The following is an 18,177-nucleotide window of genomic DNA, read 5'->3' as shown; positions in this document are numbered from 1 at the left end:
TGGGACAAATATATTTATCATTAGACCCATACGTCCTCTCCCATCTAAGATCCCCACATACATTCCACGGTTTTCTACCACTTGATATCGCCTTACATGCATCAAATAGCAGAACACCCGAAGAATGTACGGATTCTAACACCGTTTTATTAATTAGGGTCCCCTGAGGATCTCCATTCCTGAGAGTCAACCAAATTGTACGAGGTTGATACTCTGGACTGAAGCACTTAGGTTCTCCTACTCCTAAATGGCACACACTATAGTCTATATTTAGGTATCTACATCTTGATACCTCTCCTTTACATTCGTATTGTGAATGCCAAATTAGGGTTTGGGAAATATGGTTACCTGTTCTCGTAGTCTTAATGCATACCTCACAGCTAGGAGTGTCGGTACCTCTACCTTCCTGAATATAAAAACACATATAAATAAACACAATCAAAAGCACATCTTTCGCCGTCATCCTCAGTCTTCGTCCGTGCGATGGCGCCTCAGCTTCCAGGATGTGAGGGGCTGCAGGGAATGGAGTTCTGCTCATCTTCACAGGTGTCCCTTCGAGACTTTCCTGGCTTATACACTATGTGATGGTAAGCGGACAGGCTTTATTATGGCCTTCTCACTCACACCTGTAACAATAAAATTTGTAATCCACAATAATTCCTCGTTACTCCGACTGAGTAGTGCGTTTCAACCGGATCTTGCAGGGATTCTCTGGATCTGCTGTAATTTGCCAAGAATCGACTGCTGCTGGTTTAACCCTGGAGTGATGTATCCACGGAGTTACTTCGGCTACTTTTATCGCTGTAGGGGTAGACAAAAGAACAACATAAGGACCTCTCCACTTGGGCCCTAACGGTACATTATTCCACTCTTTAATCCACACTTGATCTCCTGGATGATAACTATGAACAGGGGGATAAATATTCACAGGTAATCTATCTTGTACCCATTTCTGTACCTCCTCCATAGTCTTACCCAACTCTACAACCTGCTGCCGGGTAATTCCTTCTCCCAACTGACTCAAGTCCCCCCTTAAGTTACCAAGTACGGGAGGTGGTCGCCCATACATGATTTCAAAAGGAGAGAGGCCCATCCTTCTGGTAGGGGTACTGCGGATTCGCAATAAAGCTATGGGTAAGAGAACGTTCCACTTAAGTTGGGTTTCCTGACACATTTTAGCCAACTGGTTCTTTATAGTTCTATTCATTCTCTCTACCTTACCAGAACTCTGGGGTCTATATGCAGTATGAAGCCTCCACTTTATACCAAGCATATGAGTCAGTTGTTGTAGGCACTGATGAACAAAAGCTGGACCATTGTCCGATCCTATAGAACAGGGTAGTCCATATCGGGGTATTATTTCTCGTAGCAGGAATCTTACAACTTCTCCTGCTTTCTCTGTACGAGTAGGACATGCTTCTACCCAGCCTGAATAGGTGCACACAATTACCAGCAGGTAACGATGTCCACCCGATTTAGGCATCACTGTAAAGTCTATTTGTAGATCGGACATGGGGAGTCCCCCCATAAACTGGACTCCTGGTGGCTTTACTGGTCCTTGTCTTGCATTATTCTTAGCACACGTTACACATCTGCGTACAATGGCCTGAGTCAAGTTGGACAATCTTGGTATGTAGAAATGTTTTCTAAGAGATTCTTCAGTACTGTCTCTCCCAGAATGTGTCCCGTTGTGATAATTTTGGACAATTTCTACCGCTAGCGATGCTGGTATAACTATTCTTCCATCTTCTAGCTGATACCACTTGTTCTCCAGATACTTTCCCGGTTCAGTCTTTAACCACTCCTCTTCTTGAGCTGTATAAACTGGAGTCCATTGGGACAGTGGAGTTGGTATAAGAGCAGCTATATGCCCTACATACTCCTGTCTTCCTGATTCAGCAGCACGCTTAGCTGCACTATCTGCCATCCGATTTCCCTTGGTTACATCACCATCTCCTCTCAGATGCGCTCGACAATGTATGATACCGACTTCTTTCGGCTCCCACACTGCTTCCAATAGTTGTAGGATTTCAGCTGCGTACTTGATTTCTTTGCCTTCTGAATTCAGTAGTCCTCTTTCTTTATACAAAGCTCCGTGGGCATGAGTGGTTAAAAACGCATACTTAGAGTCCGTATAGATATTTACTCTTAAACCTTCAGCCAATTGTAACGCTCGTGTTAGTGCTATTAATTCTGCCTTTTGTGCTGATGTTCCTTTCGCCAGTGGCCGAGCTTCTATCACCTTGTCTATTGTTGTCACTGCATATCCTGCATAGCGGATCCCTTCTTTCACATAACTACTGCCGTCGGTGTAATATTGAACATCGGGGTTCTGGATGGGAAAATCACGAAGATCTGGTCTACTTGAGAATACTTCATCCATTACTTCCAAACAATCATGTTGACTTTCAGTAGGTTGTGGCAAAAGGGTAGCTGGATTTAAGGTGTTTACAGTCTCTAAATGCACTCTTGGGTTTTCACACAACATTGCTTGATACTTGGTCATACGGCTGTTACTAAACCAATGATTTCCTTTGTAATCCAACAACGTCTGTACTGCATGTGGGACTCGTACATAAAGTTCTTGACCCAGAGTGAGTTTATCGGCTTCAGCTACTAGCAGGGCGGCTGCAGCTACGGCTCTTAGACAAGGTGGAAGTCCGCTGGCCACTGCATCCAGTTGCTTAGACATGTAGGCAACAGGTCTTTGCCATGATCCCAAGTACTGTGTCAATACTCCCACAGCCATTCTTCTTTGCTCGTGTACATATAAGTAGAATGGTCGTGTGTGATCAGGTAGACCTAATGCTGGGGCACTCATCAAAGCCTTCTTCACATCTTCAAATGCCGTTTGCTGTTCTTGGGTCCATAAGAAGGGGTCGTGCTCTGTACCTTTGATAGCTGCGTACAGAGGTTTTGCTAGTATCGCATAGCTGGGAATCCATATCCTACAGAAGCCTGCTGCCCCCAAGAATTCTCGCACTTGTCTTCTATTCTTGGGTATTGGTATTTGGCAGACAGCTTCTTTTCTCTCTGGCCCCATAATTCTTTGACCTTCAGAGATATGGAATCCTAGATACTTGACAGTTGGCAAACACAACTGAGCCTTCTTTCTAGACACCTTGTATCCTGCCTTCCAGAGAATGTGTAGTAGATCGTGCGTTGCTTGCTGACAGATTTCTTTTGTAACTGCTGCTATCAACAAGTCATCTACATATTGTAACAATACACACTCTCCTGGGATGGACTCGAAATCCAATAGATCTTGACTTAGGGCTGAACCAAATAGGGTAGGTGAATTTTTAAACCCTTGGGGCAGTCTTGTCCAAGTCATTTGGCGTTTTGAGCCCGTTACAGCGTTCTCCCATTGGAAAGCAAAAATACATTGACTTTCTGCGGCAATTCGGAGGCAAAAGAAGGCATCTTTGAGGTCTAAAACTGTGAAGTAAGTAGCCCCGCCCGGAATTAAAGCAAGCAGGTTATATGGATTGGGTACAACTGGATGTATACTAACAACCGCATCATTGACTGCTCTTAAGTCCTGCACAGGTCGATACTCATCTGTGCCGGGCTTTTGAACAGGCAGCAATGGGGTGTTCCAGGGGGAAGTACAGAATTTTAGGATACCATACCGTATGAACTTATCCAGATAGGATTGGATGTTCTTCTTAGCCTTCTGCGGAATGTGATATTGTCTTAGGCTCACTGGATAAACCCCATGTTTCAGTTCAATTTTTATTGGTGGAATATTGCGGGCCAGTCCTGGTGGGTTGTTCTCTGCCCAAACTCCTGGTATGTTAAACAATGTCTCATCACTCCTAGGGTTTTGGCTAGTCAACACTGTATAAAGTCGCCACTCTTCTTCCTTTGGTACGGATAAAGTCATAATACCTGAAGGTCCATTAAACTTTAAGGATGTTGTTCCATTTGGTAGGAACGTAATCTGCGCTTGTAATTTTGATAGCATATCACGTCCCAGCAATTGGACTGGACATTCAGGCATATAAAGGAATTGGTGTTTTACTACGTGGCCTCCCAATGTACAGAGTCGACTTTTAAGAACCGGTTTTTCAGCACTTCTTCCAGTTGCTCCTATCACAGTAATAGTCCTTCCAGATGGAGGAGCAACTAGATTAGTCACCACTGAATGTTCAGCACCAGTGTCGATCATGAACGCACTCCTTTTCCCCCCTATTGATACATCGACCATAGGCTCCGCTCGACCAAGGGGGATGGAGCCCGGTCGGTATCAATAGTCCTCCATGACAGTGTCAGCCAATCCTACAAAGTCCCTACCTTCTCTATCGCGGGACCTTTGCGCTGCTGGAATATACCTGTCTTCCCTAACACTTCCTCTGTTCCCATTACTCCCTCTATAACCATTACTCCCTCCGGGGCCTCCTCTACCTCTCGCTCTACCTCTAAAGTTTCCGTAGCCTGCCCTGGGTTGGTCTCTCTCGTACTGCTCTCTTTGCGGACATTCGTTCCTCCAATGCCCTTCTTCCTTGCAATACGCACACTGATCCCTACTCAAAGGCTCCCTACTCCATCTATTATTGCCTCTATCTGGGCCCCGTTTATCTACGCCTGCGATCGCTACCGCTAGCATATCAGCCTTTTTACGCATCTTGCGCTCCTCCTCTTTCTTGCTTTCTGTTTCCCTATTCATATAGACCTTATTAGCTACCTCCATTAGTTGGGAGATTGACATACCTGCAAACCCTTCTAACTTTTGTAGCTTGCGCTTAATATCTCCGTAAGCTTGGCTGACAAAGGCGGAGTTAACCATTCGGGAATTGTCTGCGTCTTCCGGATTAAAGGGGGTGTACAAGCGGTACGCCTCCAATAATCGGTCATAAAAGACACTGGGCGCTTCATCGCTTTTCTGGATCACCTCAACTGTCTTCGACATGTTAATGGCTTTCTTTCCTCCGGCTTTCATGCCAGCAATTATAGCGTCTCTATAGGCTCTGAGTTGAACCATATCAGCACCATTTACGTTCCAATCGGGATCAGTGTTGGGATAATGTGTTGCGGCCCATGCTGCTGGATTAGCTTGGTTCAAAGCACGGGCTCTATCCTCTAATGCTTTAATGGCTGCTTGATTTATTCTTGTCCTTTCCTCACTGTTAAATAAAGTCATTAATAACTGCTGGCAATCAGCCCATGTCGGATTATGTGTCTGTACTATTGAGGTGAACAGATCAGTCATGGCTTGTGGTTTCTCAGTATACGAGGAATTATGGGTCTTCCAGTTTAAAAGGTCGGTAGTGGTGAAAGGGACATATACGAAGACAGGGTCAGCTTGTGCCATTTGACCTGCGGCATTAATATAGGCTGACCCGGGATTCAGACGAAGAGGCATCTGATAGTGTCTCAATTGTTGGGCACCAGTCAACTGTCGGGTTTGGATGGGGCTACGTAGAGAGGCGTCAGTCATGGGTTCCGGTCGGGGAGAGATAGGGTATGGGGATGTGGGAGGTCGGTTTTGGGAAAAGGTGGTAAATAGAACACTTCGGGCCGAGCTAGATGAAGCTTGACCGGAAGTCTGAAGTGGCGCCAAATCAGGATATTCGTTTCTAATGGGGGTGGATTCTGGTTCCGGAAGGGGAGATTTAGTACGAGGGGGGGTGGATCCTGTACTGGAGGAGGAAGCGGAAGTGGATGAGGGTAATGAGGGAAGGGTTACAGGACTTCCTGTATTTGCGTCACTTCCTCTTACCGGAAAGTAAGGGGGCGGCAAAGGGATCTCGGACTCAGGGGGCGTGTCCAAAATGGGCCTAACACCAGCCCTAGTGGACGAACAAGTCCTAGCTACCATGAGGCGACACTGTTCCTCGTGGCATGTCCGGAGCCATTTTGGCGAGTCATTTACGGCCTGTCTCCAACAATCAATATAAGGAAACTGGCCGTAAAGTTCAGGCCTACCTGATACAGCCACGTGTAAGCGCTGTACCAGAGTTGGATCCAAACTGCCACGTGGCGGCCATGCCGCAACCAAAGTAGGCCACTCCCTAGTGCACAAAGTGACCAAACGTACAGGGGACATCTTAACCCCAAAATCACAAACTTTGAATCCCTTTTTAAAATTCTTAACCATACATCCTAAGGGATCCGGAATCGTTGACTGCGACGCACCCATATTTAACAGTGGAACGTCGTCGACAACGATTACTATACACGCGTACTATTCAACAGTCACACCCGTTTCCTCTGGCAACAGCACCACGTGGTACGGTTACCAAGTGAAACGTACACAATAACAATAAACACTCAGGGAATTCCCGTACACACACAGCTGCTACACCAGTCACTATATAATCAATATTATGCCCTTTGGCGTAACTACACAGTCACCCACGCTATAATTCTCTATATACGAATTACCCGTCTATAACACACCCCAGTAACATCGTCTTTTACAAATAGCGGTTACAGTACGGTTAGCATAGGTCAAAGCACAAGTTAAGGTCACAATACAATTATTAGTGGTTATGGTGTTAAACATGCAATGGACGACAATGATTAGTACTTATTATATAATGTCAGTAAATATACAGGGTTATGGTACCGTGCACTATAATACAGCAACACACTATTAACACTCTCGCTAGACGGCTGAGCTCGCGCTATCTAACAAGATATACACTTTACTAAAACAATCGTTAACACATTTACAATTCCCAACTAAACTATTGGCCAGTACCTTGAATGGACTACCTAAAACTATATACACCCGTTTTGGTTAGCCACACTGCCCAATCACCACATATATAGCGAGCTAGAGAACCGAATTTACACAGGCGCCTCTTAGTCGCACTATCAAAAGTCTAGTGGGTTCCAAATTTACACGCCTTCCCACTTAGCCCAGATAGGATGAGAACTAGCGAACCGAATTTACACAGGCGCCGCTTAGTCTCCCGGTCCCTCCGACCTAGCGAACGTAATATACACCCTAGAACGCTAGTCTAGACAAGACACCGGTGTCCGGCTAGGGCTATTTACACCAGGACCCCGCCTGACTAACCAAATCAAACGGTCTGACTAAAGAGCGTTCGATCGAGCGGTGCGCCTTCGCTCCTTCCCTCCGACAGAGGGGGCAGATACACAGATTCAAAACCCCTTTGGGCCTACCGCACAATCGGTATACCCCTAGTGGGTCCTGCCGTCTAAAACAGCAGTTGTCTTACCTCCTCGTTCCTGAACCTGAGTTCACACTCATCGACGGGGACACCCCAGCACTTCTCACGTAGAGGCCGATGATCTCCTGGACAACAGACCAGTGGCGCCGAGACGAAGGGAGGTCCACGCAGAAGTTCAGGGGTGCAGCCGTAGAGAACGTGGGCAAAGATAGACCGTCTCACGCCTCTGCCTCTCAGCTACCGTTGAACGATGAGTTTCCCGGCCAATGCACCAAATGATACCGGAGAAACTGACGGAAGCCAAGCACAGAGAGATGGACACAGGTTTCTTCAGGAAGGAAGAGATTCTTTATTGGATCACCGATCGGGACTCAGAGGGACTAGCGTCACCAAAATACAGCAAAGTCTGAGTACTGAATACATAGAGTACATTCCTTATATAGCACTGTAGCTCCTCCCACAATTAACTACACCCACACATACCCTTAACCTATTTAATGAATAGAGTCTAAACTCATCCATCCGGTCTAACCACGTGGCTCATCTGATACAAAGGAGAGGGACGCGTAATTCCAGTTCTTACATTCCTGCACCTGGTCAGTACAGTGATGACAGTATCTTAGCTACGTGTAATTAACTAACTGATACTACAAACACATATACATACATATGCCTTGTGGCAATCTTAGCCTGCTAAACTTGTATTTTACTGGAATTACATCACATATATATATTTTAAATGTATCAATAGTGACATTGTTACACCGTTATCTGTCATAAATCCCCGAAACACACCTAACATGTACATATTTTTTAAAGTAGACAACCCAGTGTATTCAAAATGGGGTATGTCCAGTCTTTTTTAGTAGCCACCTAGTCACAAACACTGGCCAAAGTTAGCATTTATATTTGTTTGTGTGTTAAAAATGCAAAAAACGCTAACTTTGGCCGGTGTTTGTGACTAAGTGGCTACTAAAAAAGGCTGAACATACCTCATTTGCAATACCTTGGGTTGTCTTCTTTTGCAAATGGTATGCCATCATGGGGCTAATTCTCATTCCTTGGCTACCATACGCTCTCAAAGGCAACCTAACCAATCTGATAAATTTCAATTAAAAAAAAAAAAAGTAAAATCAAGCCTTATATTTGACCCTGTAACTTTCACAAACACTATAAAACCTCTACATGTGGGGTACTGTTATACTCAGTAAACTTCGCTGAACACAAATATTAGTGTATCAGAACAGTAAAATATATCACAGCAATAATATCCTCAGTGAAAGAGCTGTTTGTGTGTGAAAAATGCAAAAAACGTCACTTTCACTGACAATATCATCGCTGTGATATGTTTTACTGTTTTGAAACACTAATATTTGTGTTCAGCGAAGTCTCCCGAGTAAAACAGTACCCCCATGTACAGGATTTAGGGTGTCATAGAAAGTTACAGGGTTAAACACAGTGCTAGCAAATTAAATTATCTGGACTTTTGGCCTGGGTTGGCAGGCAGGTCCCTCAAATTGCAATCATTAAAATTACATAATTAGGTAAAAATATTACATAAATATGCACGTAGAATTTTAATATATATACATATTTATATATTTGACGTCTACGTGTATATTTATGAAATTATTTATGTAATTATGTATGTGGACATATGTATATTTCGTATTATTTTTATTTATTTATTTATACATAGATATATATATCATTACATTCTAAGTGTATTTTGATATAAATATATATATATCAATATCAAAATATTGTTAGAATAAAATTGCATATATATATATAATTTTTTTTTAATTATTAAAAATTATTTTTATTTTTTGTTATTTATTTTTATTAACATATTATTTGTATTTTATAATAATATATATATACCATATATATAGTTATTATATATATTGTATATATTCGTGTGTAATATAAATATAAGTGTATTTTTATATTAATATACGTATATATAAATATAAAAATACACTTAGTATGACATTATATATATGATATATATACATATATTATATATAGGTATATATAGATATAATACATGTATATATATCATATATATATATATACACATATTATTATTTTTTTTACACTGATTGTTTTTTTTTTACACTTTATTTTTGATTTTACACTTGCAGGGAGACTGCCTGTCAGCACAGACAGTCCCCCTGCAGGCAGACACATGGACCCCTATTGCGGTCATGTGATCGAGTGATCACATGGCCGTGGGGTCCTGATCTGCCGAGGGGGGACTGCCCGGGCAGACAGGCAGTCCCCCTGGACCGGGAGGAGCACTGATCGCCGCCGTGGGACCGACGGCGATCAGGTAAGTAGCCCCTGACCGTTATGACGGTTCAGGACCGTCAGCGGTCCAAACGCACATTTTACCGCTGACGGTCCTGAACCGTCAGCGGTCCTTAAGGGGTTAAAGGAACACTCCACTGCCCAAATACAAAATCGATTTTTTTTTTAAATCACTGTTTAGTAGATATACCCTAAATAAAAACTTGCAATTATTTAATTATACATGTTTGTGTTATATCTAAAATCAGCTTGCAAAACCTTAAGTTCTCTCGTCTGCTGCCTTTGCAAGCTCTCCCCTTCTAACCCCTCCCAGACTTTCTGTGGCTGTCCAATCACAGACTTTCCAATACAGCTCAATGAGAAGTCTTTGTAAGTCAGGTGCTCTGGGCAATTGCTGCCTCTTGAGGTCAGCTGCATTGAGCTAACAAAACCAGGAAGTAACATTACCTGCTGTCTGCTTGAAAGCCAAGGTGATGTAACCAGTATAATTTGTAAAAGTGTAAATTTCTATTGAAATCTGCACTTTTTGCAAAATGAAAAAGAGAACACACTCTTCATGTATAAAGGTTTTCAGCAAGCTAACGTTTTTAGGTGTCTGAAGTGAACCTTTAAAGGAATACTATAGTGTCCGCAATACAAATGTGCAGTTTTGGTCCCCTGTCCCCTGTTTAAAAGGTCATTACTCACCATTTCTCCAGCGCCATGCGGGTCTCCTCGGGCTGCCTCCGTCTCTAGGCTAAGGTCATAAGACTTGATGATCTCAGCCAATTCAATGCTATCCCAACACCACGCTGTTCCAATCAGCAACTTATCACATTGTGCAGCGCTGACCCAGGAAACACCTCTAATGGCCACCTGAGTAACTGCCACTAGAGGTGCTCCTAAGCAGTAATGTAAACACAGCTTTTTTCTGAAAAGGCAGTGTTTACATTAAGAAGTCAGCAGGGACATGCTGTACACACCAGAACAACTACGTTATTATAATTATTATTGCCATTTATATAGCGCCAACAGATTCCGTAGCACTTTACAATATTATGAGAGGGGGGATGTAACTATAAATAGGACAATTACAAGAAAACCTATGGGAACTAGGGATCGACCGATTATCGGTTTTACCGATATTATCGGCCGATATTTGGTATTTTCGTCAATATCAGTATCGGCCAATAGAGATACCGATATTGCCGATAATACCTCCTAGGACCGCCAGGCCCATTACAAGCCTGGCGGTGCTGGGGGGGCCTTGCCAGCAGCTCCTGCAGCTCCATGTCTAAATCTCGCGAGACCCGCGGCCGCAGAGCGTGGCCACGGGTTACCATGGCAATGCTCAGCGCGGCACTAAGGGCCGCGAGATTTACACTAGGGAGCTGGAGGAGCTGCCGGCAAGGTAAGTCAGCGCTTGCTGCCGGCCCCCCACAGTACTTTCCAAGCCACCAGACCACCAGGGAATACTATATCCCCCCTCCCTGGTAAGAAGCAGGGAGGGGGGACTAAAAGAAACAAAAAAAACACAATTTAAATATAAAAAAATAATAATAATTAACATAAACCCCCCCCCCCATTTTACACAAATTACATCACTACACAAACACACACACTGCATTACATAAATACACACTACAAAACACACACACACACACACTGCATTACATACATACACACTACACAAACACACACACACACACTGCATTACATACATACACACTACACAAACACACACACACTGCATTACATACACACTACACAAACACACACACACACTGCATTACATACATACACACTACACAAACACACACACTGCATTACATACATACACACTACACAAACACACACACTGCATTACATACATACACACTGCACAAGCACACTGCACAAACACACACGCTACACAAACACACACACTACATTATATTCACACACTGCATTCACTTTACCCACACTACACACACTGCATTCAATATACACACTACACAAACACACACTCTGCATTCACTATACACACTACACAAACACACACTCTGCATTCACTATACACACTACACAAACACATACTCTGCATTCACTATACACACACTCTGCATTCACTATATATACACACTACACAAACACTCACTGCATTCACTATACACTCTGCATACACTATATATACACACTACACAAACACTCACTGCATTCACTATACACACTACACAAATACACACTGCATCCACTACACACCGCTCCCCTGTCTAAATACACTTCATCCACTACATGTGGCTGTATATTTTGTGCATTTACCATTAGAAATAGTTTATTTTTTCAAAATGGTAAATGTACAGAATATCGGCAAGTTATCGGCTATCGGCCTGAAAGTTCACAGATTATCGGTATCGGCTCTAAAAAATTAATATCGGTCGATCCCTAACGGGAACAATAGGTTGAAGAGGACCCTGCTCAAACAAGCTTACAGTCTATAGGAGGTGGGGTATAAGACACGTTAGGAAAGGAAATATCAATCAAATAGGGTGGGAGTGAAGCAGAGCTAGAGGAGAGAGTAAAGCACTGCCCTATAGTTACATAGCTGAAAAGAGACTTGCGTCCATCAAGTTCAGCCTTCCTCACATATGTTTTTGCTGTTAATCCAAAAGAAGGCAAAAAACCCAGTCTGAAGCGCTTCCAATTTTGCAACAAACTAGGAAAAAATTCCTTCTTGAACCCAAAATAGCAGTCAGATATCTCCTTGGATCAAGCAACTATTACCCCACTAATTAGAAATTATATCCCTATATGTTATGTTTTTGCAAGTATTTATCCAATCAGGGCCGGCCTTAGGGGTGTGCGAGCTGTGCTGCTGCACAGGGCAGCATGCCAACAGGGGCGCCGGGCAACCGACACGGCACGCACAACCACGTCCTGTCCTACCTCAGGGCGCCCTGGTGGATGAAAGATTGCGCCCCGGCTGGCCGACCCTTAGACAGTGAGCTCTGCTTTGGTATTGGCCGGTGAGGAGATTGGGGACCTCCCTCACCGGCCCGCTGTTTGCATAATTGGGAGGAGCGAGCAGTGAGCACTTTGATTCTGCCCTTCTCTCGCGAGCTCGGCATTCGGAGTGTTGCCGCGGTGTTACCACGGCAACGCTCTCATACTATCAACGCGGAGCTCGCGAGAGGAGGGCTCCTGTTCTGCAAGGTGCAGAACTTCAAGAGCTGGCAGAGACCGCTGGACCACCAGGTAATTAGTATTCTCTCATCATTGTCCAAAGGTATGCAAGAGGGAGGGAAGCAGAAGGGGGGAATCAACATTAATTAATTTAAGAAAACAAAACATGAAATTGCTCTCCCACCTCATCATTTAAAGCTTTATGTCACCCCTCCTACCCACAAATCATCATTATACCACCCTTACTTTGTTAGCTACACACACTCCATAACACACACACTACATAATCTACTCACACACACACACACAAACACAACATAATTTACACACACACACACACACTACATAATCTACACAAACACAATACATAATCTACTCACACACACACTACATAATCTACTCACACTCACACACTACATAATCTACTCACACACAACATCCCCTATAAACACACTATGTTCTCTACACACATACACACTAGATAACTCACAAACACTACAAAACGTACAGACACACTATGCTCCCTATACATACACACTACGTAACTTACACCCATACACACAACATGTCATGTTTCAGTGTTTGCAGATGACACAAAACTTTGTAAAATAATACAATGTGAGCAAGATATTACTTTGCTGCAGATGGATTTAGATAGACTGGAGGACTGGGCACTCAAATGGCAGATGAAATTTAATGTTGAAAAATGCAAAGTTATGCACTTCGGCATAAAGAATACACAAGCAACGTATACCCTTAATGGAAGCGAATTAGGGATAACAACACACGAAAAGGACTTGGCAATTGTAATAGACAACAAACTATGCAACAATGTGCAATGTCAATCAGCAGTGGCCAAGGCCAGTAGGGTATTGTCATGCATGAAAAAGGGCATTCATTCTCGGGACGAGAATATCAATTTGCCTCTTTATAAATCACTGGTAAGACCACACATTGAATATGCTGTGCAATTTTGGGCACCTGTTCTAAAAAATGATATTATGGCACTAGAAAAAGTGCAGAGGCGGGCTACAAAATTAATAAAAGGAATGGAACATATCAGCTATGAAGAAAGGTTAACAAATGCAAACCTATTTAGTTTAGAAAAACGTTGCCTCAGAGGGGATATGATAACATTATACAAATATATTCGGGGCCAATACAAATCATTGTGTGGAAATCTATTCACAAACTGGACTTTACATAGGACACGAGGCCATGCGTTTAGACTGGAAGAAAGAAGATTTCGTCTAAGGCAAAGGAAAGGTTTTTTTACTGTAAGAACAATCAGGATGTGGAATTATCTGCCTGAAGAAGTGGTTTTATCAGAGTCTATACAGATGTTCAAACAGCTACTAGATGCATACTTGCAAAAACAGAATATTCAAGGATATAATCTTTCAATGTAGGGTAATAACTGCTTGATCCAAGGATACATCTGACTGCCATTTTGTGGTCAAGAAGGATTTTTTTCCTAGTTTGTTGCAAAATTGTACTTCAAACTGTTTTTTTTTTTTGCCTTCTTTTGGATCAACAGCAAAAAAAACTAATGTGAGGAAGGCTGAACTTGATGGACGCAAGTCTCTTTTCAGCTATGTAACTATGTAACTGTATCCAATTTCAGTTTAAACATCTGTATAGACTCTGACAAAACCACCTCTTCAGGCAAAGAATTCCATATCCTTATTGCTCTTACTGTAAAAAAAAACCTTTTCTTTGCCTTAGATGAAATCTCCTTTCTTCCAGCCTAAATGTGTGACATCGTGTCCTCCTATAGAATGTAAGCTCGATCGAGCAGGGTCCTCTTCAACCTATTGTTCCTGTAAGTTTATTTGTAATTGTCCTATCTATAGTTAAATCCCTTCTCATAATATTGTAAAGCGCTACGGAATCTGTTGGCGCTATATAAATTGCAATAATAATAATAATAATAATATGTATAGCCCTGTTTATGAATAAATTTCCAGATAATGGTTTGTACTGGCCCCGAATATATTTGTATAATGTTATCATATCCCCTCTCAGGCGCCGTTTTTCCAAACTTAAGAGATTTACATTTTTTAACCTTTCTTCATAACTAAAATGCTCCATTGAAATGCTGAATACATACGCACAGTTTGCTGAGTACACACACACAGACTGCTGAATGCTGGGGGTGTAGGGGTGATGGGGAGGGAAGAGGTGCTGGGGAGGGGTGCTGTGGGGGGTAGGGGTACTCTGTGTGGGGGTAAGGGTGCTGTGGGGGGGAGTTCTGTGGGGGGGTAGAGGTGCTGTGGGGGGTAGGGGTGCTATGTGTGTGGGGCTGGTGTAAAGGTGTTTTAAAAAAAAAGTATGCTAAATCAGTATCCCCCCCCTCCCTCCTTCTTACCTTTAATGAAGGAGGGGGGGGGCACAGCCATCCCTGGTGTTCCGGTGGTGGCAAGCGCTGCTTCACAGATCCCTCCCCCTGCCTCCCGACATGGAAGCAGAGTAGGCGCCTGCCGTTTTGGGCAGGCAGGTGCCTACTCTGCATTGATGGCGAACCTATGGCCGCGTGCCCACAGAAAAGGTCCGGCGTGCCACCTGTGCCACGCGTGCCATAGGTTCGCCATCACTGATCTAGACCAATTCCTTTTAGTTTGAAGACTAACCTATTGTGAGGAACCGTATCAAATGCCTTGGCAAAATCCAAGTAGATCCCATCCACTGCAACACCCTGATCTATACTTCTACTTACTTCTTCGTAGAATGCAATTAGGTTAGTTTGACATGCCTTATGTTTCATAAAACCATGCTGATTATTGCTAATAACACAGTTCTTCCCAATGAATTCCTGAATATTATCCCTTAATAGCCGTTCAAATAATTTCCCAGTCACAGAAGTTAAGCTCACGGGTCTATAATTTCCAGGCAAGGATTTTGAACCCTTTTTAAATATAGGAACAACATCTGCCTTCCTCCTATCCTCCGGTACAATACCTGAAACAAAAGAATCTTGAAAAATTAAATACAGAGGTTCACTTATCTCCTTAAGTACTTGTGGGTGGATACCGTCAGGCCCCAGAGCTTTATTTACATTAATTCTCTTTAATAGCTGTAACACCTTGTCTCGAGTTATCCAATCACAAGTTATCTGCAAGTTTGTTGCAGCAATCATTTGCTTATCTCTTGCCATAGAATCCTCATTAATATATACTGAAGAAAAATAGTTGTTTAAAATTTCTGCCTTTTCCTGGTCTTCATTAACTAACAGACCCATCTCTGTTTTCAGTGTACCTACACTTTCACTGTTTGTTTTTTTAGAATTGATGCACTTGAAAAAAATTTGGGGTTGGTTTTCCATTCTTTGACTATCAATTTCTCATTTTCTAGTTTAGCCACTTTAATTGCCTTTTTGCAAGTATTATTGGCTTCCTTATATCTTATATAGGATGCCTCTGATTTGTCAGATTTAAATGCCCTTTTCTTATTTTTAATCTCTTGTTTTACTTCTCTACTAAGCCACATTTGTTTGAATAGTTTCCATTTTTCCTCAGTGTTTTTATCACTAAGGAGTTTATGCCAGTCGATATGTTGTAGAGCTGCCCTAATCTTATTAAAATTGGCTTTTTTTAAATTATACGTTTTAATATGCCCCACATGCTTTTGCTTTTTTGAGTTTATTTCAAAAGTTACCATATTGTGATCACTATTTCCCAAACGCTCCCCTACTTGAATGTTGGTTAAAAGATCAACATTGTTTGTTATAACGAGATCCAGGCAAGCATCCTTTCTAGTTGGTGCCAGTTGTGACATGAAGGAGAGAGCAAGAGACAGGTATGTAAAGTAGAGGTTACTCTGGGAGGCCATAAGCTTTCCTGAAGAGATGGGTTTTAAGGCCCTTCTTAAACGATTGAAGACTAAGGGAGAGTCTGATGGCGGTAAGCAGGCTATTCCATAGAAAAGGAGCCGTCCGCGAGAAGTCCTGCTAGCGCGAGTTTGCTGTATCGGTGCGAGCAGCGGTCAGGAGGTGGTCATGGGCAGAGCGGAGGGAACGAGGAGTGGCATACCTATGGATCAGTGAAGAGATATAAGAGAGGCTAGAATTGCTCAGTGCTTTAAATGTATTGGTTAGCACTTTGAATTGACTCCAGTCCTATAGGATACAGGGAGCCAATGTAAGGACTGGCAGAGATGTGAGGTGTGAGAGGACCGACTGGAGAGGAAAATCAGTCTGGCGGCGGCATTCATTACAAACTTTTAGCTATAGTTATAGTTCTGGTGACCTTAGTGTCCCATTAACTTCCAAAATAATGCAAACTGTTAATATGCACTATTTAACCTTGACAACACTGTTGCCAGGTATTGAGGTATTGAATACCACTTTTGTCCTAGCTAAAAAGGGGTCCATATACCTCTCTCATTATATGATAGCTGATGTGTAATCATGTAACTCAGCGGTTCTCGAACTGTGTGCACAGGGGCGCCGCAAAATATTTCCCTCACCGGCCCGCTAGCAGTGTATTGCTGGCAGCAGGCAGGGGAGGGAGGCTAAGAGGACCTGGGCCATCTCTAACCTGCAGCTCCACTGGGTTTCTCATCTCCCGAGCTCGGAGCATTGCCGCGGTTACCACAGCAACACTCCAAATCTCGTGAGAGTGAACTTCTCCACCGGACCACCAGGGATTGCCTTGTACCGTCCTCCCTCCCAGGCAAGGTAAGCAGGTAAGGGGGATATCAAAATAATTTTTATTTTTTTAATTCAAAAAAATATATTTATTAATCTACCCTCCAACCCCACAGACCCACAATAATTCACCCCTATACACACACACATACTGCCCCCCCATACACACACACTGCCACCATACACACACTGCCCCCATATACACACTGTACCCCTCACACACACTGCCTCCTTCAAACACACTCTGCCCCTTCACACACACACTGTATCCCTCAATACACACTGTATCCCTCAATACACACACACAAACACAATACCCCTTATGCACACACTGTATCCCTCACACACACTACACCCTTCAAAAACACAGACACAATGCACCCCTCACACACACACACACTACATCCTTCACAAACACAATGCACCCTGTACACACACACATACATTGCGTTCCTCACACACACCACTGCCCCTATCCCCTACTACAGCCCCGATCCTGGCAGACCCCAGGTAAGTTCTCAAACTGTTCTTAACCCCTTAAGGACCAAGCTTCTGGAATAAAAGGGAATCATGACATGTCACACATGTCATGTGTCCTTAAGGGGTTAAACAGTTTGACTACTAACCCTGGGAGGGCAAAACGGCACTCATGGCACCATAATCACTGCCGCGTGCTGTAGTGGTTATTGTGCCTAGATTGCTTCTTTAAATAATCTACCAATGCCCCTCCCGAGATTAGGTTCTGGATCCTCACCTGACAGGGAAACATTTCTGCTGAACAGGGGCCCAGATTATGCCGCAGCGCTGTACATGTATACAACTTAGAAATTGTTTTGACTTGGGGCACCTTGGAAAAATATTTAAATATTAAGGGCGCCTTAAACCTAAAAAGTTTGTAAACCACTGGTGAAACCCATTAATGGAACTGTAACAATC

The 18,177-nt window shown here is 43.1% G+C and overlaps 1 protein-coding gene across 1 annotated transcript in view; it reads right to left on the bottom strand.

Moving 5' to 3' along the window:
- SAR1B (secretion associated Ras related GTPase 1B) overlaps positions 1-18,177 on the bottom strand; it is a 78,416-nt gene that overhangs the window by 25,565 nt on the left and 34,674 nt on the right. The gene's annotated exons all lie outside the window — the stretch shown is intronic.

This window comes from Pelobates fuscus, chromosome 3 (assembly GCF_036172605.1).
Source record: "Pelobates fuscus isolate aPelFus1 chromosome 3, aPelFus1.pri, whole genome shotgun sequence".
Classification (NCBI taxonomy): domain Eukaryota; kingdom Metazoa; phylum Chordata; class Amphibia; order Anura; family Pelobatidae; genus Pelobates; species Pelobates fuscus.
The sequence above is the reverse complement of the archived record's forward strand: the minus strand, read 5'-3'. Positions and strand labels throughout refer to the sequence as shown.